Here is a 24,810-nt window from a genome sequence, read left to right as displayed (position 1 = left end):
TCCAGGTGAGGTCTCACCAGGATGGACTGCAGGGACAGGATCACCTTCCATGACCTGCTGGCAATGCTCTTCCTAATGTCCCCCAGGATCCCATTGGATTTCTTGGCCACCAGGACACACTGCTGGCTCATGGACAGCTCACTGTCCCCCAGGACCCCCAGGTCCTTCTCCTCCGAGCTGCCCCCAGCAGGTCAGCCCAAGGTTCCTTCCAGGTGCAGGACCCTGCACTTGCCCTTGCTGAGTTTCAGGTGGTTCTCCTCTGCCCATCTCTCCAACCTGCTGAGGTCCTTCTGAACGGCAGCTCAGCACTCCCAGAGCTGGATACCTTCCACACGTTTCAAGGACAACTACACCACTGTCTCCCTAGTCTGTCCTCCTTAAGCAGCACATAGCCCTTCATGAGAACATTCCAGTCATGTGAGCTGTCCCACCCTGTATCCTTTAACTCAGTAAGGTCAAAGCTCTGCAACTGCACACAAAGACCTCTAATTGCTCCTGCTTGTTTCTCCGTGCTACTCTGTTGTAGTTTAACCCCGGCCAGCAGCCGAGCCTCATACAGCTGCTCACTCACTCACTCCCCACTGGCAGGGCTGGGCAGAGAATCAGAAGAGTAAAAGCTGGAGAATCTGGGTGTTGAGATAAGGACAGTTTAACGAGAGAAAAGGCCACAACACAAGCAAAACAAAACAAGGAGTTTATTCATCTTCATGGGTGAACAGGTGTTCAGTCATCTCAAAGAGAGCAGGGCTCCTTCCCACGTAATAGTTACTGAGAAAAAAAATGCCATCAGCTCCAACTGTTCTCTCCACTCCTTCTTCTTTTCCCCCACTTTGTATTCTGAGCAAGGTGCCATGTGGTCTGTTGGGGTCAGCTGTCCTGGCTGTGTCTCCTCCCAGATTAGTAACAAATCATAAGAAACAACTAACTCTGGATAGAAGAAAATCACAAGTTCGCTCAAAAAATAAACACTTGCACTTGGTGGGTGTATTGGTCTTGTGCGGCAAGGTTTTCGTAGCAGGATGGCTACAGGGTTGACTTCAGTGAGAAGCTTCCAGCAGCTTCTCCCATGTCCAACAGGGCTAGTGCCAGCTGGCTGGAAGATGGATCCACTGCTGGCCAAACCAAGCCCATCAGCAATGGTGTTAGCACCTCTGGGATAATGCATTTCAGAAGGAAGAAATAAGAAAACTGTGCTTGGAGAGCTGTGGAGTTAGAACCTGTGAGTGGAACAGCTCTGCAAGCACCAAGGTCAGCGGAGAAGGAGGGACAGGGCATTGGAGCTGAGATGCCCAGGCAGCCCATGGTGCAGACCTTGCAGCCCATGGAGGAGCAGGGATCCAGCTGCAGCCCGTTGAGGAGCCCGCGCTGGAGCAGGTGGATGACGCCTGCTATGATCAGATTTGTGATCACGTAGAGAAAACCTAAGCTGGAGGAGTCTCCTGGCAGGACCTGTGGCCCCTGATAAAAGGAGCTGTAGCGGATTTACAGCAGGATTTGTGACCCCATGGGTGAATGGTGCTGGAGCAACTTGTGAAAGACAGCAGCCTGTGGGAAGGCTTTATGTTAAAGAAGTACACGGAGAACTGTCTCCCATGGGAGGAACCCCACACTGGAGTGAGGAAGAGTATGAGGAGCCCTCCCCCTGAAAAGGAAGGAGTGGCAGAGAAAACACTGGCTGGAACCTGAAACTCCCAGTCTCCATCCCCCTGAAAGGAGGAAATATGTAGGTAGAACTGGGAGTGAAGTGGAGTCTGTGAAGAACGGTGGGGTGAAAGGAGATAGTTTACTACTTAATTTCTTATTTTTGCAATCTGACTTTATTGGCAATAGGATAAGATTGCTAAGTCAAGTCTGTTTTGTTTGTGACCATAGTTGGTCAGTGATATCTCCCTACCCTTATCTCAACACATGGGATTTTCACCACATCCAGCTAAGGAGGGACAGCAGCTTGGTGGGCACCTGGCATTCATACAGGGTCAAACCACCAGAGTGGCATAGCTTGGTTTGTTTGGAATTTGTTATCCCACTAGTGCTAGGAAGCAATGAAGGAAATGAACAAACAAAGCATTCTTTGATAACTGTTTTAATGAAGAGGTATATTATTGCCATATCTCATAAATCTGGCTATGCCAAAATGGAAATTTAGGATGGGGGATCTATTCTTTGAATTAGATTAATATTTACACAGTTTAAATTTAAGTCACTTCCTTAAATCTGCACACATGGCTCTAAGGATTCAGGTGAATAACAGGCAGAACACATTCCACCATGACAGCTGGGTCACTTTAGGAGGAATGCTCTCCACTTGAAAGGAATGGAAAGGAATATTTCCTACACTGACTACCACATCCAACTTCAGGCACCTCACCATCACCACAGGCTGGAGAGGATCACTGGAGTAGTTAGAGGTCTGGGATGCATGATGCACAAGGAGAGTAAGTCCTTTTTGCCCAGTCTTCAGAGGAGAATGCTTAAGGAGAAATCCATTCACCATCTCCCATCATTTAATGAGGGATTAAAAATACAACAAGGATGGGTTCTTTTCAGAGGAAAAGAACAAAAAGAAAAGAGGAAACAGTTGCAAGTCGCAGCAAAGGAAATTCCAGACAGTTCTAAGGAAGAAATTCTTCATATTTAGTTTCCAGCCATGTACATGGCTACACAGAGGAGCACTGTGATTCCCAGCATTGGAGGTATTCCAAACTTTACTGGATAAGACTCTAAACTATTTAAATCCAGATCTGAGGCTAGATAACCTCCAAATTACTTCTTCACCCAAATAACTCTATCTTTCTGACACCTTAAAAAGAAACAAACAAAAAAAAAGTCCATTTTTTCACATTAAATGAAGAGCTCTATTTTTCTAAATTAAAATAATCCAGTGCTGAATATGTCAGTATACAAATATATTTTTCACAGAATAATGAAAACGGTTTAGAATCCAGTCTGGTAAACTAGAGAGAGAGACAAAAGGACGCCTCAGCAGTGTCTAGAAAATGGATGACCATTTAGTTCCCTAAACAGGTAGCTAAAATTGTTTAAGCAGCGCTGGGCAAAGTTTAGAGAGCTGAACAGATCTGAAATATGTATTAGATTTTTGTCACATCTTTGTCACATGCTATAAAAATGCCAACATTTTTATGATTTTGCTCTAGTTCAAAATGTTTGCTCTCTAGTGATTTATAAATAAATAAATAAATAAACCTCTATTCCTGCTATTTTTGCTCTGTTTTGAAAAATAAAATTAGACCATGGTAAAATTAGATCATTTATGTTTCTTGTTGCAAATTAATTAGGATATGTATGAAATATGTAACAAATGCTATAGATTGTTAATGTTCAAAGGTGCAAGGTTCTTTTAAGATGAGCTCCTTAGATAAACTACACAGAGTAAAATTTTTCTCTTTCCTACTTTGAAATAGTGGCAATTTATACGCAGAAAATTAGATCATTTGCCAAACTTGACATGAGCAGGCATAAAAAATACATTTTAAAAATTTTATTTGATAATTTCAACACATTGGTCTTTGAGCTGTGTTTTTCCATAAACATTAAAAGGCGTATGTGTCAGGAAAAGAATGTTGCACGTAATAAGGCCATAGCAAAGTTGTAAGGAGTATAGTTGCACTTAAGTAGTAACAATGACTTTCAGATTCTGTGACATGGAAATTCATCAATATGGGAACTCAGCTATGATCAAGAATGACAGAAAAATCATCCATGGAAGGCTGTAAGAAAAGCAGCCTGATAATGTGCAGACAAGAGGTACCTAGGCAAAAGGTATTTTCAGGGTTTTCAAAATATATCTAAATATTTGTAAGATATATAAATAGCTAAAAAGTCCTATGAGTTTAAGTAGAAAGTGAATTTAAAAGCTTTACATATAATTTTTCCTTCTGAAGTAATTGAAAGTTTATGATTTCTCTTCAAACACCTTGGCATCTCACATAAAACAAAGAGGTTAAGGAGCAGATTACTGTAGTTTGAAAGTAGCCCTCAATCCTACATTGTTTTAATTTTTGTCCAAGAACAACCAAGACTCCTAGACTCTTTTTGCAAAGTGATTTAGTACTACATTCACCTTAGATATTTCTCTGTTATTCTTAAAGAACAGGACACAGTCTAAATTATTTGGCTGAAAAAAACCTGTACTGTGTATATTCCAAATCATGCACACCAATCTTTTCTAATTCATCCTGTTTCTTTAGGGTTCTTTAGGGTTTCTTTAGAGTTTTCCTAGTACTGTTTTCTGCACCATGTCTCATGCAGGATTTTTACTGGTGGGCTGTGATCACAGTAATGTGTTTCTCATCTTCAGATATACCCAAACTGTTAAAGATTATGGAACCTGATACTCAAATAAAGTGCTAGTTCTGCTGCACTGAAACAAGCGATTCTGCACTCTCATAAAATCTTACCTCTCCCTGTAGGGAAATGCAACAGTTTGAGGTGGAAATTACTTTTTATCAATGAAGGCTGACTCATTGTCTACCAGGCCTTAACTAGGTAAGAAAGGAAATCATGACTGCTCAATGGTCCCTAAGCACAAATGGTGCTGCTAAAAACCCAACTGCATTTTACTTAAGGCTGCACTGACTTACAATCGTACAAATTGTTTACCTCATTTTATTCCACGCTGGGAAAAACAGCCTTTGTAATGCTTACCGTAAACTCATATTTTATCCAGATTCAAACTGCATCGTGTGCTGACTACACACCTTCAGTTTTTTTATCCTGAATCCCACCGTTATTGCAGGTTGCACAGTGCCTGTGTGCCTTAGCACATGCAGTATTCCAACAGATGTAAGAAAACTTCAAGTAAATAAATCAAAGTGCCTGCAGGTGTATGGCTCCCATTAAATCACAAATATAAATGCTTTGGCAGCTTATATTTTACACCACTATTTGGTTCACCAAACTCCATAAGCCTTTATTTTGTGGAGTTGATAACATAGGTGAGAAGGAATCATGAAAAGAGGATAATATAATGACAGATGAAAAGTCTGTACTGAAGATGCAGCAGTCCCAAGTTTTTCAGATTCAGTAACATTGAGTTCTAACAAAATGGGATTTATCTGTATCTCGGAGTACATTATGCAATCTGAGCACTACCTCAGTGTGGCTTTCTTCCCTTGGGTAGAATATGTAGAGATGGATGGCACAACTGAATAAATGCAATGCTCTGCCATTAAAAGCAAAAAGTAAAGGCAGCAAAATCAAGATAGAAGAGCTCGTAAACTTTTTTTTTTTTTCCAGTAAGCTTTCTGCAGCTTATTTTGAAAATAACCTACTTGACAGTTTGAAAAATTGTTCTGTTCCCTATGTTTGAATTTGCACAGCAAAAAGATGTGGAGAGCTGAAACATCTCAAAATAAATTCCGTCATACAAACCATTTCTATTTTAAAGCAGAATAGCACCTGGCAATCTTTATGCATTATAGACATGAACTAAGATCCTCAGTATTCCATCTTACAATTAGCCTAATTCTTAGTCTTGTTCTTCAACTGTTTGGCATCCAGCAGTGAAATTTACCATCTTCCTCATGTTTGCTGCTTTGAAACCTATTGTCCTTCTTCTCTTGTAGATTTTTAATTGGCTGTCAGGGCTTTTAGTGCCTCATTAGACCTAAATCACCTGCCCAGCCTCACCCAGCACCCCAGATCCTCTGCCATGGGCTCAAGTTCCCCCTTAAGCTCAGACCTGGCCACTCCAAGTCTGCCTTTGCTTCACTACAGCTGCACTATGCAGCTTCACCTGCCTCCTGTCCGCTGCTGTTCCTGAGTCTCAGACTGGATTTCGCTGGCTGATCGTGGATGTAACACTGCCCTACTTTTTCTGATGAGCACCAGACTGCTGATGAAAACTGTTGCTGTCACCACGCTCTGCCTCAGGACAACATTCCATCAGTGAAAGCACTGCCCTGCCCACACTGTGGTCCCCCTCACCTTCTGTCCTCTCTTCTCTCCACTCCTGGAGCAGTCTCATGGTTCCTACTGCCTGGAAACTCTCATGAGGGCTGAAGCCTTGACTGAAGGTCCTGAACCAGCAGGTGCTTGTGGGAGGGGTCCAAGTGAGACTCACAAGGCAAACAAAGGGGCACTCAGCATCCTCACTGACAACAAGGTCATATTCCTGAGCTGCAGACTACCCTTAGGACCATGAAACTTCATTAAAAGCAGACAGTGAAGCCATGCCAGCATGCTAAAATGCTGTATATACAGGTATATCCCTCTACTGGAAATTCTGAAGGCATCTCTCCACTCTAGATACCCCAAGTTTGAAAACAGCTTTGTCTATACGGAATGGTATACCCAAAATTTTAAAGCCTCTTGGGACCAAAACTACAATCTGGAAGAGCAGCAGGAAAAGCCCAAAAAACCCCATGGCAGTACTTTTCATTAGCAACCTTTGACTACAGCCGTTTTCAGAATGGCTAGTTAGAAACCTCACTTTTGACATGTGTAGCCTGTGTAGTCTACCAACAGATATTCTCAGTTCTCCTTTCTGACGAGACAAGGGGAACACACTGCATTTCACACACTGAACTGCACTTTTTAACATCAAGCCTCTGTTACCTATCTGTGGTCTCATTTTTCTGTTCTGCCACATCAAGCAGCAGCCCACCTGTTGGAGTCCAGGGCATTCCTTTGGCTGCCCTGGAGGGTCAGAGACCTGGACAGGGGGGTCTGGGACCCTGGCACAGAGCCCAGAGGGACATTGGCTTTGATCCCAGTCCATGGAAAAGGCTTCATGCACTGCAGGATGGGTTGCAGGCCACAAGAGTGTGGAAGATAGTAGTTTAGCTTATCACAGGGTGAAAAAACATTGGGTTTGGGTTTTTAGTATGGAAGTGAATGGGAGCAAGATGGAGGATTTGGGGCATTGTCTTTTGCTTCTCCTTTCTTCTTCCCTCACTCCATTTTCTGCAGTGACTGTGGCACAAAGTAGTTTAAGGAGATTGGGTCAAAGTAGAGATGACCTGTTTAGTGTAAGTGATAGGTATTGGCAAACAATGATAAATAAAGAACGTTTAACAATTAGTATAAAAGATAACGCCACAGCCCAGTGGGGAGGAGTCGTCAGATGCCTGAGCAGCTGCACAGATCTTAGTTGGGCACTGAGAAGTCATTGAGGAAATGGGACTACTTCAGCTGGGGCTTCTGTCTCTCTCAATGATTCCAAGAGACTGACCGGTGGTGAGAAAACAATCGCAGTCAAAGGAATGCCTTAGACTCCAACACCCACCCTTCAAGTCTGAAAACAGTCTTTGCAAGGAACATTAAGGATGAACATTTCAGACTGGATTGGAATCAATCAAAATGCTTACACTGAAGCCAGAGGGATTTGCAATGAACAGGTATCACCTTTTCTGGAATTATTATCTTCAGTAGTTTGCTAGGAGTGTGTGCTGAAAACACACGAGAAACAATTCAAAATTCATCACAACTTTTAACATTGACTGGGACTATGAATTCATAGCACTTCAGCATTTTTTATATTATGACTGAATATTCAGGAATAAAAATGTCATTGAAAGAGACCCTTGAAAGGACAAAGGCTGAAGCAACAGAATCTCTGCAGTGCTGCTGCACTCAGGAGCTGTGGGCTTGATTTCCTGTGCTGCTATTCAAGTACCATATTAGATATTTTATCAAAGAAGTATCTTCTGTCGTATATAAAGAGGGGACTAGGAGTCATTAGACATTTTGTGGAACAGGTGGTGTCAAAAGTCTTGAACTGGTTGACTCTAGTACGGAGCACCCCAAGAAAAACTGTTAACCTCACAGTTCTGAAGGGAGCATAACATAATGCCTCTGCCAGATGCTGAGACCAAATGTATGAATTTCTGGATTCACATTAAAAGGGTTTTCATTAAAAGAAACTGGAAAAACATTGGGCGGGGAGGGGGGGAGGGGAGGGAGATGTCAAAATCCAAAATAGTTGCTTAATAATGAAAAAATACCTCCCCCTTACTGCATGTGTTCCTGCTAAAAGGAGTAGTTGTTTATTACAGAAATGTAACCTATGCAGAGGAGGTACACAATCATATTAATAGTTTCTTTAACCCCCAAGGTTCAGTATAATATGATAAATCAAATCATTAAGAAAGAGTGTACACAGCAGCCTTATTTAAATTTTCAAGTAATTTCCATGTTTTAAAGGGCGGAGTCTACCCTCACTAATTCAATCCCTAAAAACCATACATTCCCTAAGAGATAAGAATTACTTAACATTTTCAACAGCTTAGTTTTATCCTTTGCTAGACAGTGGTCTCTGGTGCTGCAAAGGTCAAGAAAGTACCATCCTGACCTGTCTGTGTTCTAAAACAATTTCCCTTGAATTTATGTCTTCTGTCTGATCAATCATTATCCCTATTTTCCACTCTGGCTCTTTACTGATATTGCCCTTGAGCAGAGCCAGTCATGGCTCTTCAGCAGATAATCAAGAACAGAAGCCTGCATAGTGGTACCATGTTCACAAGTGCTTTTTGTTTAACTGAAGATATTGCTACTATTAGTCACACAGAGAAGCAATGCCACATCAATAACATCCCTTGACAAGGGGATCATACCCTTATCAGCACTTCAAACACACTCACAGAGCATGTTAAAGGACACTATTTGGACTCTCCAGTGGTTCTAATTCAACCTCATGCTTGGGCACACATAATTTAAATGTTCTACATTACTAATAGGTATTTATAAGCATTTCCATTTTTCTCCTCTTCTGACTTTGCCTATAATTATCACTTTTATTTTGTCCAAAAGAAACAGTAAGACCTCCTTATCCGCCCACAGTGAGGGCCCTGAATGACTCAAATCAGATAAGATTTTTGATTCAAATACAGAAAATTATCTGCATGCCACCAGTGCCAGCTGACTAATGAAAGAAATCGGTTTTACACTCCAAGAAGATTTCTTGCGTACTCTGTGGCTGGGGAATCTGAAGAGAGCATAAGAAGAAACAGCACACTTGTGTGTGTAGAGGTATATGTCCAAAACAGGCAAAATAAACGGCACATAAATTCCAAATTAAGGCTCATTGTACTATAGCAGCCATGGTCTAAAAATAATTTCCTTTTTCAAGGGAAAAAAAGGAGAAGACTCAGATGTCATAAATTTTTAAATTTAATAAGAAAAGCAATTTTAGAAGAGAAATTTTTATCAGCCAATTAGTTACTGATTATTGTTTACAATCAGCTTTTAAACAGTATCACATTGTGCTGGCCACGGGATATATATCATATTAAGTGCTTAGTTCCTTGAATATATGTCCATCAGCTTTCACTGGAAAGAGTTTTGTAGATTGTATAGCTGATACAACATTCAGTGTTTGCACCCCTAGAGCAAGGGGCCTCCCCTTTAAGGAAGTTTTTAATTTAACCCAAAATTTCACAGGAATTTGTATCAGGGCATATTTTCCGTCCACTGCAAGTGCTGTCCTGGCCTCTCTGCAGTGGTTCTCACACAGAGTGACGCAAAATCCTTGCATTCTGTGCTGTTGTAGCACTCTTAGACAGGCGGGCAACAGGTTTTCTTAATGGCATTTTAACACTTACTCGGCTTTTTTATAAAACCTCTACATGTTTACAGAGCCCTTAGGAAGTACAGTAACTGTTCCTTTTGAATCAAATCTATTCTGTTTTATGCTATACATTTTCTTAGGAAATTTTAGTGATTAAAAATAGCTTCCTAACTAAAAATCCAAATTACTAAAATATCGAAATGAAAAGACATCACTGCTTCTACTATTTTAAAATTTTAAATAAAACTGATTTTAATATTTTAACAAAAGCAATAATTTAAAGAAAATTACCAGCGTAAAGTTCAGCCATTGAAAAGATACTTAATCTCAGAGCAGTTTATTTTCCCAGTCACAGGAAGGCAGTGTACTGGAGCCTGTAGCTTGCTCCTGTTCCTAGATATTGAAATACAGATATACAAAAAGGCTTCCATTTTTTCTTGTCTAAAAGAGATAATATAAAACACTCTTTCCCAACCAATATATATAAAAATATAGCTTTACCCAATAACCACAAATAGAATGGACCTAAAGTATATTATACTTAATAAAGAACCATCAATATTTGACAAAAAAAAAAATTAATTGATAATTCAGTTCCATTTCCTATCCATGTCCTGGCTTTCTCTGTCAACACTTATTTGCCACAAGATTTCCACTTCATCAAACAAGTGGTCTTATTCTACAAGAACCTATGCCATTGAGGAAGTAAATAATATAAACAACCTCATAGCAAAAAATAAGATTATAGATATCTTATATAACTCTGTGCATATAAATATATATTTGAACATTTATGGGGAACAACTTTCACTAGATGTTTTTTGGAAATTAGATTTCTGTGTTTTGAATTCTCACAATCTGCTTCTGTTCAACACTGGCCGCAGAGCAAGAAAAAAATTTTCTTTTTAATTAAATAGTACATCCGTCTGCATTATTTTTAAGATTAACCATAAGAGAAAATATTGTAGAAAATATACCAAAACTCTTATGCGCCTACAATCAGGAAAAACTTTTCAGCACAGGATGCAAAAAATCCACATGTATTTCTAAAAGAAGAAAAGAAATAATTATGGCTGTCACACGTGGATAATGAAGGTAAATTTTCTGTCTATCTACTAGCCCAAAGCAACTTTGGCTGGTAAAAATCCCCAAAACACTACATTCTTTGTGTTTCCTGAGCCCACATGAGGAGATGATTTCCACCTTAGAATTACTTGTTTTACTATGAAGTCCAGTAGCTTCTACTCAAATTCTTTCTATGTACTCCTAAGTACAGGTCCCTAAGAAGAGGAAAATTGCCAAAAGGCTAAGTAATGGCCAACTATGAGCTGACAATATATGCTACAATATCTCTATAAATAAGCAGAGAATTAAATGATTTGCAGTTCTAAAATTTGGCCTTTAAACAATAGAATAAATAACATAATTTTCCAGCTAAACCCATTTTTTGATTAAAGTTGTTATCTGGATTTTGTATCTCAGTCCATGCCAGTACAAGCATTTCTAGTCAAATAAGAGAAATTTTACGGAATATAGATTAACAGGGTGAAATATTTTGCTGTTAGTAATCAAATTCCCTCTCAAATAATAAGTTCTTCACTCTGAGGTGTACTTATCCTGAATTTGTATACAGTTGTACAAAAGAAATGCTCATCTTGGCTAGATACTACTTTGGTGGGAGCAGAAGGGCCCACAGAGGAGGGAGATTTAAGTTCTACATGGTTTTTATATCAGCTGTCCCTTATGGCAGTAGAATGATAGAATAATGAAGGGGTAAATGGAATTTTGGAGACCTACTCTGGTGTTCTACTAAAAGGAGGGCTATCCTCCAAATTAATCAGGTTGCCCAGAGCCACATCCATGCAAATTCTGAGCATGTCCAAGGACAAAGCTGTTACAACATGCCTGTGCACCAGCTCTACTACTTTACTGTCCACAGAGTGAAAGAAGAATTTCTTCCTTCAGTCTGATTTAAATTTCCATTCTGTTTCCTGACTCCATCATCTTAATTATCACTCATTAGATGATGGAGGATGGCAATTAGACTTCTCTCTCTTTCTTCTCTTCCAAGTTCACAGCCTCTCCTTAGGCTTTGTGTGCTCCACCCATGAGACTGTGGATCTGTCAGGGACTTTCTTCACTGGCTGGCATCTATAATCGCTCTATTCTGAAACACTGTACCTGAAGCAAGCATATGGGAAGCCTAGAAGATTCAGGAAAAATTTTATTCCTACCTCTACCACAAGATCCCCTAAAACACCAAGCGGGATGTTAACCACACTTCAGGTCATACCCTTGAGTTCCTCATATTTCAGGAAGTATACACAATAAAATGACTCTTGGGTGGTTTCTATGAGCAAAGCCTGCTTTAGAGAGCAGTCAAAATATTAAAAGAAGTTGGTTTGCAACAGTTTCCCAAATACTGGAAAATGTATTTTTTTCCTTTGGACTACAGAGCTGAAAGTCATCATGCTCATTTGTTATTATAATAAGAAATTAGCAAGTCATTTCTCCAGTGAAAATTTGTTCTTCTGAGAAATTACTTATTTCCTAGAAAGAAACAGTTTCCCCATCTGCTAAGATAAATAGAATGGTAGCAGTGTGACATTCTATTTAATCATTTTGTGGAGCTCGTTGCAGCAAGGAACCTTCTATACTGTTTTCCATGACCACATGAATGATAAACATTTGTCAAAGAGAGGAAATAAAAGAACTGAAATCAATTTAGTGACTTCTGGTAGTTCTCTGCCATGAAATTATAGCTGAAATTGAGGTGAAACGTTTAAAATGGGGAGGAAAATTGGAAGTAACATTTAAAGTTTTTCATGCTATGTGGAGCAAAAACAACAGGAGACAATTCAGTGATCTTCCTAAGGGTGAGCCAGATATGAGAAATAACCATTACTCACAGATAATTAATTTCAATCCCAGCTGGGGATCTGAGGCATTTTCTTAATTTTCACAAATTGAAGTCCACTAATGTTTCCTAAAGCTGTTAGGCCAAACAATGACTTATATGTAGTAAAGAAAATCACCCTGAATAGGTTACTCTTGAATTGTCCCATAGTCACTTCAGTCAAAAGACTTCTCAGAGCAATACTCAGTATTTTCTTTTTAGTGCTTGTAGTCAGTTGCTCCAGATTCATAATCAGCATTGTAATGCTATTTTACAACAGAAAAAAAGCTTTTTTTTAATACCACTTAACAAATGTTAACTGAAAGAGAATTTCCAGGAGTCTCATTGTTTCTGCAAAGGAAGTTAGTACAAAACAAGCAGCACTCCACTCAAAACTGCCTTGAGGAGGTGAAGTGTCCAGGACGAAAACTTTCTGGTTGCTTCTGGACTACTAATGAGTAGTGCCAAACTTGAACAGCTGCTGTCTTCATGAACACACATGGACATGGGCAGACAGTGGAGAGCCAAGCCACAGCTCCAGCAAATACCATATGGGATATTTGCGTTTTGTTAATTTGGATTTTAGCCCCTAAAATCCTGAAGGAGCAAGCTTTGCTTTGTTCAGTATAAGACCTAATAAATTATGGTCTTTGGTAACAGCTGATTTTATCTAATTAACACTCATTTTCTAAATATCCAGTTCCTAAAATGTGTTTGGCCAATTGGCTAGAGGCTTTTTTTACTTCCCTGCCTTCTAGTTTTTCTGAGCAAAGACACAGAACCACACTGATGGTATTATCTTTTGGGAGTTTGTGATTTGTGGTTCAGGTGTACAAGGACAGATCCCTTAATTATTTTTTAATACAGGTATTGACTGCATTCAAGTGGAATATGTCTCCTAGTAAGAATTTATGTAAATATATCTGTTGAGATATTCAGAGCCTAAGGAGTGCATTCATGGAACAGGCGATGGCTCATATCCTCAAGATCATGTAGTAAGTAAAATTTTTAAGACTTTTACAATTAATAAGGACTTAGATTCTCCCGAGTTCAGATGTGAAGTGAATATGGAGTTAAATTTGAAGAAACAAAAGTTGAATAAATTTTAGCTCATTTAAGCAGACCACTGCTAGCTGTTTCCGTATAGGATCTAACACTTATACCACGTTTTTATGTTTCTTAGGAAAAGCAGCCTCACTTCTCCATGTCCACATTGTTGTTTTGGGGTTTGTTTCGGTTTTTTTCCTTTCATTTTGTTTTGTTTTTTTCCCTTTTTCAGTTCATTTGAAGGCAAGGAGAGCACTGGAAAGGAATTGGTATTCAAGCTGAATGGACCAAAGTAATTACCAAATACTAACAAAAAAGGCTTTTCTGTTTTCTCAACAAGTGGGCTGAATTTTTGCTGCAACATTCTTGGCCTACCTAACTTGGGAAACCCTATGAAATATGTTAAACTCAGGAATCCATTTGTTAATCTAGAGAAGCGAAGAATGAACTTGTAAGTGTATGCTTGCTGTTGTCCACAGGGACCATGTCCTCAGCAGATAAATGTCATATCTATAAAAGGATTGAATTGTACGTACAGAAAATACACTTTTTCTCTTTAAAGGTAAAGTTACTCCTTTATAACCTTTATAAGGCTTTATGAGATAGTTATACACCCACAAAATGGACATGATTTCTTTTTTTATGGTACTGACAAACACACCCATACAAATTTTCTATGCTAATAAACATGACAATACCTGTTAAGGCTGACCATATAAATACAAGATTTAGGTATTACTGAATACTTGGAATCTTAGAAGGTTACAAGTTTTCTAGTCAAGTGCTTATTTATTGATCAATGTAGCTAGGACTATTTAAAATCAGAGGGAAAATAATCAGAGAGAATAAAAGGTCAATTACCTCATAGCCCTTCCTCTCCAACAAACCTCTATATTGACAATTTCTGAGCCAAATTCCCATTGAAAGCAACTGCATTAACTGCATTTGAATTGCAGTGAGGTTTACTGGGATCTAAACTAGTCCTTATATCTGGACATGCAATAGGTGTCCCTGCTCTCACAGCTGAGGAGAATTCACCTGTGGAGAATACCTTTGTCAGCTGACACTTGAACCATTACGTGATGCTTGGTGGCTCAATGGGTCACTTTTTCTCCATGATGTTTGTAGGCAGCAGTGTCTCAAAATATTTCTCATGGAACACCACACTTGAAAAGTCACACACGGTAGCAACTTTCTAAGAGATAATGAGAGATGTCTTCTCCAAGAAAAATCAGGTCTTCTGTACCAACATCAGTCTTTGGGCAAAGGGACCCCATTTTGACTTGCACCAGCACAGTGCACCTGGGGAAATGAAGGACAGCTGCACTCTGGAATGCATTAGCAAGAGTTTCACCTGAGGCAACGTTCCCCTCTGTTTGCCAAGATATGGTTAGTTTAGTAATTTTGCCCCTCTTACCTATGCATTACTACAAGGAAGAAAGTCCTCAATAATGAGCTAGTGAAGCATGGGAATGGTTATGCAGAGAAGCCTTGAGGTCCTCATCCCTGGAGATATTCAAACTTTGGTTGTGAAAAGCCCTGAGCAACCCAATCTAACTATAAAATTGTCCCTGCTTTTAGAAGGAGACTGCATTAGATAGTTTCAAGGAGTACCTTCAAATGTACATTTTTCAATTATGCTTTTACACTGCAGTAGTGTTGTGCAGAAACCTTCCTGTAAGTTTTATATTAATTAGCTTCAAATGAGGACAATATATCTGCATCATGATCTGCACTGTAGGATAATCTCAGGTACGCCTGTAGTCCATTCAGAACATCGTATTCGTGTATTAAACTGCCACAGAAACTAGCTATTTTAAACATCTTCATTATGTCTGCAGTATACTGCAGCCAGTGATGAGATGGCATACCAAGGGAAAGAGCAGATTACATCTGCATAGCAGAGACTCCCACGAGTCTTACTACTCCTTTCTGGTTTTTTCCCACTTAACAGATCACCCTTAAAAATTTTGCAGGCACAGTAAGAAATTTGTTAGTTATATGTCTTACATCACTAAGGGCATTTTCATCTGATACTCTCTCTGTTTACAGAATTTGATTTCTTTAATGAAGGAAGTGATGGTTGAGTTGTTTGAAAGTACGGCACTGCTCGCAGGCTGAGAAAGAATTAAAAGGATAAGCGAATGCAGTGTCAGTGGTCGACTGTTCACCAGCTAGTCATGAAGAGACTCTGAGTTCTGCCCATGAGAAGTGGTGTCTAGACACCAAGAATATTGCCCAAAAGAAAAAGCCAACAGCACATGCGCAACCATATATAAAAAATAGGAGAACAAGACAAACGGTGGCATTTGGTACCTTCACCTACTGCATTCCAGGTGAATATTAAAATGAAATGAGCCTGAGTGGAAAACATGAAACACACCAATCAGTCTAGCTTTAAAAAAACCCTAAATAATACAGATAAAAGCTATGTTTAACTCCATTAATATACATATGTAGTTAATATATCAGACATACATATTCTTATATAGAATAAAATCACAGAATCACAGGAATGGGTCAGATTGGGAGGCACTACAGTGGGTCACCTTGTCCAACCTCCCTGCATAAGCTGGACCATCCCAGAACTCTTGGCACAGTATTGCATCCAGATGGTTCTGGAATATCTCCAGTGAGGAGACTCCACACCCTCTCTGCTCAGTCTGTTCCAGTGCATGGTCACCTGCACAGTGAAGAAGTTCTTCTTCATGTTCAAGTGAAACTTCCCATGCATCAGTGTCTGCCCATTGCCTCTTGTCCCATTGCTTGGCACCACTAGGAATAGCCTGGTCCTCCCTCTTAGTACTCTCCCTTCAAACAGTTCCGTACATCAGTGAGTTCCCTCTCACTTGTCTCTTCTCAAAACTGGACAGGCCTAACTCACTCAGCCTTTCTTCATAAGAGAGATGCTTCAGTCCCCTCAACAACTTTGTCACCTCCACTGAACTCACCCTAGGAGCTCCATGTCTCTCTTGCTTGTCCTGAGGGGTCCAGAGCTGGACACAGCACTCCAAAAGAGACCTCGGTAGGGTTGAGTAGAGGGGAGGGATCCCCTCCCTCCACCTGCTGTAAATGCTCTACCTAATGTCCCCCGGGATACCACTGGCCTTCTTGGCCACCAGGACACACTGCTGGCTCAAGGACAGTTCTGGTCCAAGAAGTCATTAATTTCTCAGCCTTAGGAACAGTACAGGGAACCGCGTTTTGTAAGGCTGCAGCAACAGCTGTGATTGCCAGAAAAAAGCAAAACCCTCTACAGCTAAGGGAGCTGGAGGTGGTAGAATACATTTTGCAAAGACATCTTCTTGGGATAAGCACTGGTAGGCTTATAGAAAGAGAAGTTTATCCTCCAGCTCTACACAGAATTAAAATGGTGTCAATTAAAGATGCAGAGGCCCTGTGAGGTGCTGTGAATAAAATAATCTCTCCATTCCACAGTTACCATGGTTAAAAGAAAAAATAGTGATTAAATAATAATTTTCCATGATGTATTTCATGAAGCTGTTTCCTACACAAACCCTCATATGATCATTAGAGGGCAAAAAATCCTGCAGGATGCTTTAATGCTGCTACCAGCTGTATGCACTGTAACATGGATTTTCCATCAAAAATCAAGACGTGCTTGTGAGACACAGACTTCCAGTCTAGAACAAAGCACGTAACTAGGCCCATGCAGCCATGACCACAGAAATAACCTGCAGTGAAAGAGAGAGCCAGCTACAGGGATGCTGCTTTATCTCAAAAAAAAAAAAAAAAATTGCAGCTGGCACGGAAACATGAAGCTGCAGCAGCACCATGTTTTTTATGAGTCCCAGATCAATATAAAGCTATATGCCTTGTGTGCTGAAGCAGATAAATTAAGTGGTAGGTGTCGTTCGTATTTTTAATATGGTGCATCTTTAGTTCAATTAGAAATATTTGGATCGCCTAATCATGAAAGTCTCCGATGTTTTGTTAATGCATAGCAAATCTTTACTGTCAGCAGCCGGTCAGCAGAAATACAGACAAACAGAGGTAAGAACTCAGTCTTAAAAATGGAAGGATGCTAACGATATCTTAATAGTATGACAGTGAATTACACTTTATTACACCTTTAAGCAATTTTGTTTCTTGCGTATGCAACATTTAAACTTTTATTAACATCTCTGGTGAGAAAATGAATGAGAGTTGGAACCACAGAGAAGGAAGGAATGTACTCGATGTTCTTTACTCCATTTGTTTGTTTGTTTGTTTTTGTTTGTTTGTGTTTTTACAAGACGACAAACACTTCAATAATACTCATGTGAAAGAAATTTACATTCGATTCTATTTCATGCACACTTATTTATCTCTTGCTGACCTAAAAATGGTAATTTGAAACAAACCTGACTAATAGATCACTGACCTGTAACATACGTATTTACATGAGAATATGAACTCTATATGTTTAGAACATCTTTAGATGAACTGTGTAGCAATATACAAAATCAAAGATGAATTAAAGGTGTTAGGTTATCAACCACTGCTTTATGGAAAAAGAGGCCCACTGTGTTTTGCAACATAGATACTAGAGAATGCATAACATTTAATTCAAAACTGAAGCAGTTTGTTAAGTTAAAAGAAAAATTTAACTACCTTTTTCCTTGCAATGTCAATATGTTGAGTACACTTTCAATATTTTTTCCATTATATTGCTTACAAACACTTAAAAAAAGACAAGCTGTAAATCTAGTCCTCTGAGTCATTTTACAAAGGACTCCATTCTGTTTCAGTAGGAAACTGTTACGCACTACATTATATGAAAGCAGTGGCAGCAGCTGTGAGTTCCCTGTCACAGGTTTGCAAACACATTTGATCTAATTGATGAGCTTTTGTTTAAACATGCATTGATATGCATCCTGTGGTGCATATGGGTTGCAAAGATTCACAGCAATATACAGCCCAAGTCATCTGCCTGTGATGCTAAAACAACTTCTAATTTCACTGAGAATGTGAAATATTTTATTAATACTACTTTCATGCAAGAAAAAGAACCCCAAATAAACAAACAAACCAATAACAAACCAACAGGGAAAAAAAAAAGAAAAGAAAAAGAAAAAGAAAAAGAAAAAAGAAAAAGAAAAAGAAAAAGAAAAAGAAAAAGAAAAAGAAAAAGAAAAAGAAAAAGAAAAAGAAAAAAGGAAAAAGAAAACAAAACTAACCAAAACCCTAGATAATTATATGGCTGTATTCATTCTAATTCTCACTGAAATCTACAATTCAATTCACACTGATTTAACAGAATAATCAGGACCACTGTGGATAAACTTTCAGTTGTGCTTTGGAACAAACATTTCAAGTAACTAATTTGAAATCTGCCACTAGTGCAAGTAACTTACACAAGGTTATATTCCCAGGCACGTATATATTCAATTATGGATTTCACATTGTCACCTGAGATAACACCATGTTTTGTAAACATAACGTTTTTCATATTATTTACCTTTTTTGGAAAAAAAAAAAAAAAAAAAAAAAATTGCATGTTGCTCAAAATTGAGAAAAAAAAGCCTAACACCTTTGCTTTCTTATTATTTAAAATAAATTAGATTTCTCAAGTATATAATCAGAAAACATTTGGTTTGATTTCATTTGGTCCATTTTTGCCAAAAGCAATGACATATCATTTAACATCAAATTGCCATCTGAGAAACTCTGTGTCTAGTCAGTGCCACTGATAGTCAGGGTCATTTTTATTGAAACATCATAGGAATTCAGCTTAAGAAATGCAGACATTGAACAAATAATTGTTTTTTCTTTTTCCTCAAGTATCATTTCAAGATGTTTGGAGGTTCGACATGAATCATTCATTTTAATTGACTGACTGTCTTTTTCTCTGTATTTCGCCTACGCAAAGCTTTCCTCCAAATGAAAGTAAAAGTCCACTTGGAACTTACTGTGACTATTTTATCAAATTCTTAATTTCTTTGGGATACAGAGAAGCAATACTTCTTACTCCCACATCAAGGAAACAGATTAAGGAAAAAAAAAAAAAAAAAAAAAAAAAAAAAAAAAAGAGTAAGCTATCATTCAGGGAAATAGCAGAAAATACCTGGGTGAGGAGGAAAGAATGGGGATATGGTTTACCATGCTGCTTTGTTCTCCAGGAAAATACTGAATAAATGGTTTGTTATAGGGAGAACTATGAACATTTTACAAGATGGTGAAATTGTTGTTTTCATTTCCATTAAGAACTCAAACCATGGGGAAAAAAAATTGTAAAGCTTCTGTTTGGGAGGATATGAGACACAGTTGAAACAGGACTCTTCCACTTAAAAGAACTTTGAGGAAAACTTCCAATAGAAGTATACTATTTACAATTAATCCAATCAGAGACCTTCATTTGGTTTGTATGTTGTTTTGTTTTGTTTTTTTTCCTGAAACCCTTAGTGGCTTATCGTGAATTCTTCAGGAAAATCCTTCTAATATCTCCTTACAGCTCTGCTTCCAGTTCTATCTGCAATTCCCTTGAGAAGCAGTAATTTTTTGGCGTAGTTTGTGCCACCTTTACAGATGAATTCAGCAGCTCTCTCTCTCTCTCTCTCTCCTAAGGCAGAAGTTCCTGTTAGCTCCCTGCACTGCAGTGCAATGCAGCCCAAGTACCAGCAGTACCAAGTGTGTTTGTCTGAGTAGGTTTCCCTTGTGTTGTACTAACCTCTGCAATCCATCCCCCCCTCCATCAGAGACACACTCAGCAGCGTCCGAACCCTTCACGGAAAGGAGAGCAGGATACTATCAATCACAGAGGAGCCTGGGTGATCTCAGCATCTTTCTATGAGACAGTCTCCCTCCTCCCCGCCTATCTTTATAGTCTTCTTCCTCATCTTTCCCTTGTCTCCTCAACCCCCTCCCTGCTGTACAGATGTGCCGTGGCCACCCCAGCCAGGATGACTCAGCTCCCACCCTCGCCCCCTACTCACCGTGCACCCACAGTGTTTTGCAGGATTAGGCTTCTAAGTCTAATCAGTGACCTACACGTTCAATTACCCACTTGTCACCCAGCCCTCCAGTCCCTGGGGTGTCCTGCCTCCACTCAGGTCTGCCAGACCAGCTCCTCAGGCTCTTCTACCCTGCAATCCTCTTTAAATTAGATGGGTGTTGCCTCAAAAAGTCTCATCATCCCAAGGCTCTTTCTGACCCTAGGATTTGGACTATACTTTTTACCACTGTCACTTCTCTGTTCCTTCCTCCCCACATATGTCAGAATCGTCTCGGGACCTAAATTCCCAAAGCCCCTTGCAAAGCAGGACTCAGTATGTTTTGGAGAACTCCTTTCCTGAGGCTGCAGAGAGGGAAATCCCTCCCTGCCCCTTATGGGTCACGAATACCAAACTATTCTCTCAGCACAGTCAACGTGGGTGATAATTCTTGAAGAAAATCTAGTGAGAAAAGCAACAGTGTTTTCAAAGCCACTTTAATTGGTTATTCTCTTTGTTTCATTCCCCCCACTTCCTTTTCTGTTGCAAGGTCTGAAACGATGGTTCTTCCCTCCTTAACAGATCTTAGAAAGTGTCGGTTCCCTGAGGAACTGGAATTGACAACCTTTGGTTTTCCTAGCCATCCTCACTGCTAGGACATCCCCAAACTTGTTTCCCTCAAACATCTGGAGTCTGCGAACCTCGACACCCTTGTTTGTTTTTTTTTTCCTCCCCTAGCGTGCAAAAGTTTCAGCTTTAAAAAGCCCGATTCTAAAGCGAAGATCAGACGCTCGTACCTCCTTCGCATCTGTGTAACCCGCTCTCTCTGTGCAAAGACCGAGATCTGGGTAGAGCTGGAGTGAGCAGCAGCCGAGCACAGACTACGCTCGCCGCCGAGACGAGAGGGAACCCCACGCTCCCGTCCAGCGCCCGACCTGCCCCGAGGAGAGCTCTGCCCCTTCCCCGGCAAGCAAGACCCCCCTAAGTCCCGCCAAAAAGTTGAAGTCAAGCATGAAAGAAAAAAAAAAAAAAAAAAAAAAAAAAAAAAGGAAAAGTTGCTCTGGAGCAGTGGCGGCAGCCAGAGCGCCCGGAGCATCACTTACCGGGGGACAGGCGGCGGAGAGCCGCGGCAGCTCCCTCCGCTCCCGCCGCCTCCTGCTCGCGGCGTGCAGCTGCGGGAGGAAGAGAGGAGCCTCTCGGAGGAGCCGCCGAGCGTGACAGACCAGAGGAGGGGCGGACCGGAGCGAGCGGCTGTGTGGGCTTCGCGTTGCGGTGGAGCCTCTGCGGCAGCGCCGGGGAGAGAGGGGGAGCGGGCGGGCGCGGCGGGAGGCGCGGGGCGGGCGGCGGCCGCCAGCATCAATAACCGGGGGCGTGGGGCGCGGGGAGGGCGATCCCCGCCGAGGGGAGGCACAGAAACGCGGCCCCCTCTCCGCCCCCGTCGCCGGCACGGCTGAGAAGACTCCGTGGAAACAGGGCCCCTCTCCCCGCGGGAAGAGAAAAATTAAATAGTGACGCTTATGCATTCGCTTTATTACAGGGGATAGAGTTTTATGAGACGTGAGGAAAGGGGAGAGCTTATGAAATTGCTCGTTTCAGAACAGGTTGCAACAGGCCCGACGACCATCCAGAGAGCACTGCATCCCTCCTCTTTACTCTCCTGCCGGAGTGAGAGCCGGGAACACTTTGCAGCAACAGTGCGAAGCTGCCCGTGCTCCACACGCAAAGACTGAGAGTGAATATCAGGGCTGGCGCAGGAAGTCCCACAAGCAATATTCGCTTTCCTGAGTGGAAATATTCCTGACTGCAAGAAAAGTGAGATATTAGAACAGATTGCCTGAAGTGATAGTGGACCCATATCCTACATGGATTTAAAGAAAACATCAGAAAAACGTGTTTGTAGGTGATTGATTGTTTTAGGACGAACAGGTAAAATAGATTGGTTGTGAAGCCTTTTTTTTTGGACAGTAGGAACTTACTGTGTTTATTACCCTAATCAACTTATATTTAACATAGTGGCATCAAAGACTGAAAACTACATCATAACTCTGTCACACTAGATTGCTAATAAACACCATAGAACAAAGAACATGGAGGTAGTTTCTCCTTTATGATTGTATCCATTTACCTGCAATTGCATTGGCAAAGTGTGTAATGTGACAAACAACGTGGTATTGCCAAAACAAACGTGAGAGAAAGTGAAGAGAACAGATATGACTGCATATTAAAAACCAACAAATATTCAACCATTTTAATTAGCAAATACGGTATTTGGATTCGTCTTTCCAAAATACATTAATCCACAAAATATAGCTATAGGAGAAAGGTAGGGTAACAGGCAGGTGCCATCATTGCCCCTGTCCCATACTCTGCACATGCCTAGTATGTGTCTTCTGCAGGGTTGTAATTTTTGATAGTCCACCTGCCTTTGAGTCTTACTGTCAATATTTGTGATCTTTTATTCTTTGAAATATTTTTCTTTTCCTCTGTTGTTGTACGGACGGCTCAAACAGCAAAGGAAAGTGGCTTATTGATTTGCTACCCAGGGGAAAACCTGAATGAACTATGCATGGAGTGCTGTCAAGTGTGAAACACAAGTAGAGAAACAGGAAATAAATGCTTATTACTTTTCTGTCCCTTTCAGTAATTCTAGCATTAGAAAATTGTACCAGGTATTACAAAACACCACTGTAGTAAATATACTAAACTTGTCACATACAATACACAAAAAGAAAAAAAAAAAAAAAAAAAAATCCAAAGTTTTTGTATGGCACCAAAAGAAAAGGATATTTGTGCTATACAAATAATAGTGGTGACAAAAATGTTTTCTGTATATAAAATACATCCTAAGCCAATGCTATTGTATTTTACTGAAATAAACTGATTAGGATAAAGACCTGCTCCTTCTGAGCGCTCGAGCACATATAACAGCTACGAAAGAAAGAAACAGCAGCACATATAACTTTTGAACACATAGGACTAAAATGTTAAGAAAAAAAACCAAACAAACACTGTGGTAAAAGCACTATGGGCGAACTCCATTTTTTTTAACCTTACCTTCAGATTCCACTGAGAAATGACCACTACAGCAAGGCACCTTCCTCCTCATCTACTGCATTAGAGAGAGGGACATTTGTGAGATAGGTTTGTAGGCATTTTATGTAGCAATAAGGAAGATAGATTCAAAGATTAAAACAAGCACTTCATCCAAATAAGTAAAGAGCGTGCAGTTTCATAGTCAGGTTAAACTGATGTAACACTGTACTTCTGCTAGAGACATTGGTTCTTCTGTTTGTTCTTCATCCTGCCACTTCCTTAGCATCAGCTTCATCACTTGTGCATCTTCATGATATTCTGCCTTCAGAATAACTCCAGAAACCAAAGGAAAGTATGTCTAAGTGTGGTGGGTTTTCACCTAGGCCAGTGACTGGCTCACTTGTCTCAGGCTGAGTTATGATGAGGCTGAACCTTCAGCCCATATGCAGGACTGATTGTGCCAGCTCAAACAATTTGTTGTGGGACCATGAAGCATCACTGAAGTAAAACTGCATAACTCCTTGTTCTGTTTTCTATCCATGAGAAGTATTTGCATGGAAGCAGAAATTTCTTCCCCTAAAACCTCCCCACTGCAGGATGGCAGGAAGCAGGTCTTATTCCTTCCTCCAAGAAAGGCAACCTTACTGGCAATTTAAATGAAAAAAATATCTCTCAAGTTTGAGAATTCTACACTGACCCACTCCATTTTTCCTCTTCCTGGATCTGATGGCTTAGACCTTTATGAAATTCACTCTCAAGAGTACTCTTTCATATCAGACATAAAATTTTATCTTTATATGCATTCATTTAAGCTTATGTCTGCTGCTCTATCAGTTTTCTGTAGAGATTATGATACATCTAGACTTTTTCACTTACAGCTGTTACAGATCAAATAACACATTGTTTATTGGTAGTGGGCGACCCTAAAATATGATCACAAACACATGGCATTCCTTTTCCAAAAGGACAAAACCAAAGATGTTCTTTCCAGTTGTTTGAAGAACAACAAACCCCAAGTAACATTACTATGTAAAGCAATTGAAAAATTCAGACCTCGCTGTTGCTATATTCTATTAGCTTTCAGTGAATGTTTACATTTTGTAGTGGAGCCTTCTTGTGCTTGTATCACCTTGTGATTCTTAAATATTATTTATCCCATACTAATTTTAAAAGTATATGGCAAATAAATGTCTGTGTTAAAATACTGGCGATATTTTGCCATCATTATTATTTTTAATTATTTTAACCTGACTCTTGAACATTTGTCTGTGACACATTAACTTTGTTTCTCCATTATTTCCTTTTCAGCAAATAAATACAGTAACATCTGTCCATAAAACCATCTTAAAATAGCAACCAGAAAAGACTGATGGCAT

The 24,810-nt window shown here is 40.0% G+C and overlaps 1 protein-coding gene across 2 annotated transcripts in view; it reads right to left on the bottom strand.

Moving 5' to 3' along the window:
• SV2C (synaptic vesicle glycoprotein 2C) overlaps positions 1-21,684 on the bottom strand; it is a 121,805-nt gene extending 100,121 nt beyond the window's left edge. The window contains exon 1 of one of the 2 annotated variants that reach the window (XM_040090463.2): positions 21,505-21,684. The gene's annotated coding sequence lies outside the window, so the exon portion shown is untranslated. The remainder of the gene's footprint in view (positions 1-21,504) is intronic. The other variant, XM_058424112.1, reaches the window with a different exon arrangement.
• Between the last annotated feature and the right edge of the window lie 3,126 nt (positions 21,685-24,810).

The sequence above is a fragment of the Hirundo rustica genome, chromosome Z, assembly GCF_015227805.2.
Source record: "Hirundo rustica isolate bHirRus1 chromosome Z, bHirRus1.pri.v3, whole genome shotgun sequence".
In the NCBI taxonomy this organism is placed as follows: Eukaryota; Metazoa; Chordata; class Aves; order Passeriformes; family Hirundinidae; genus Hirundo; species Hirundo rustica.
Note: the sequence above shows the minus strand (reverse complement) of the source record. Positions and strands in the feature narration are given on the sequence as shown.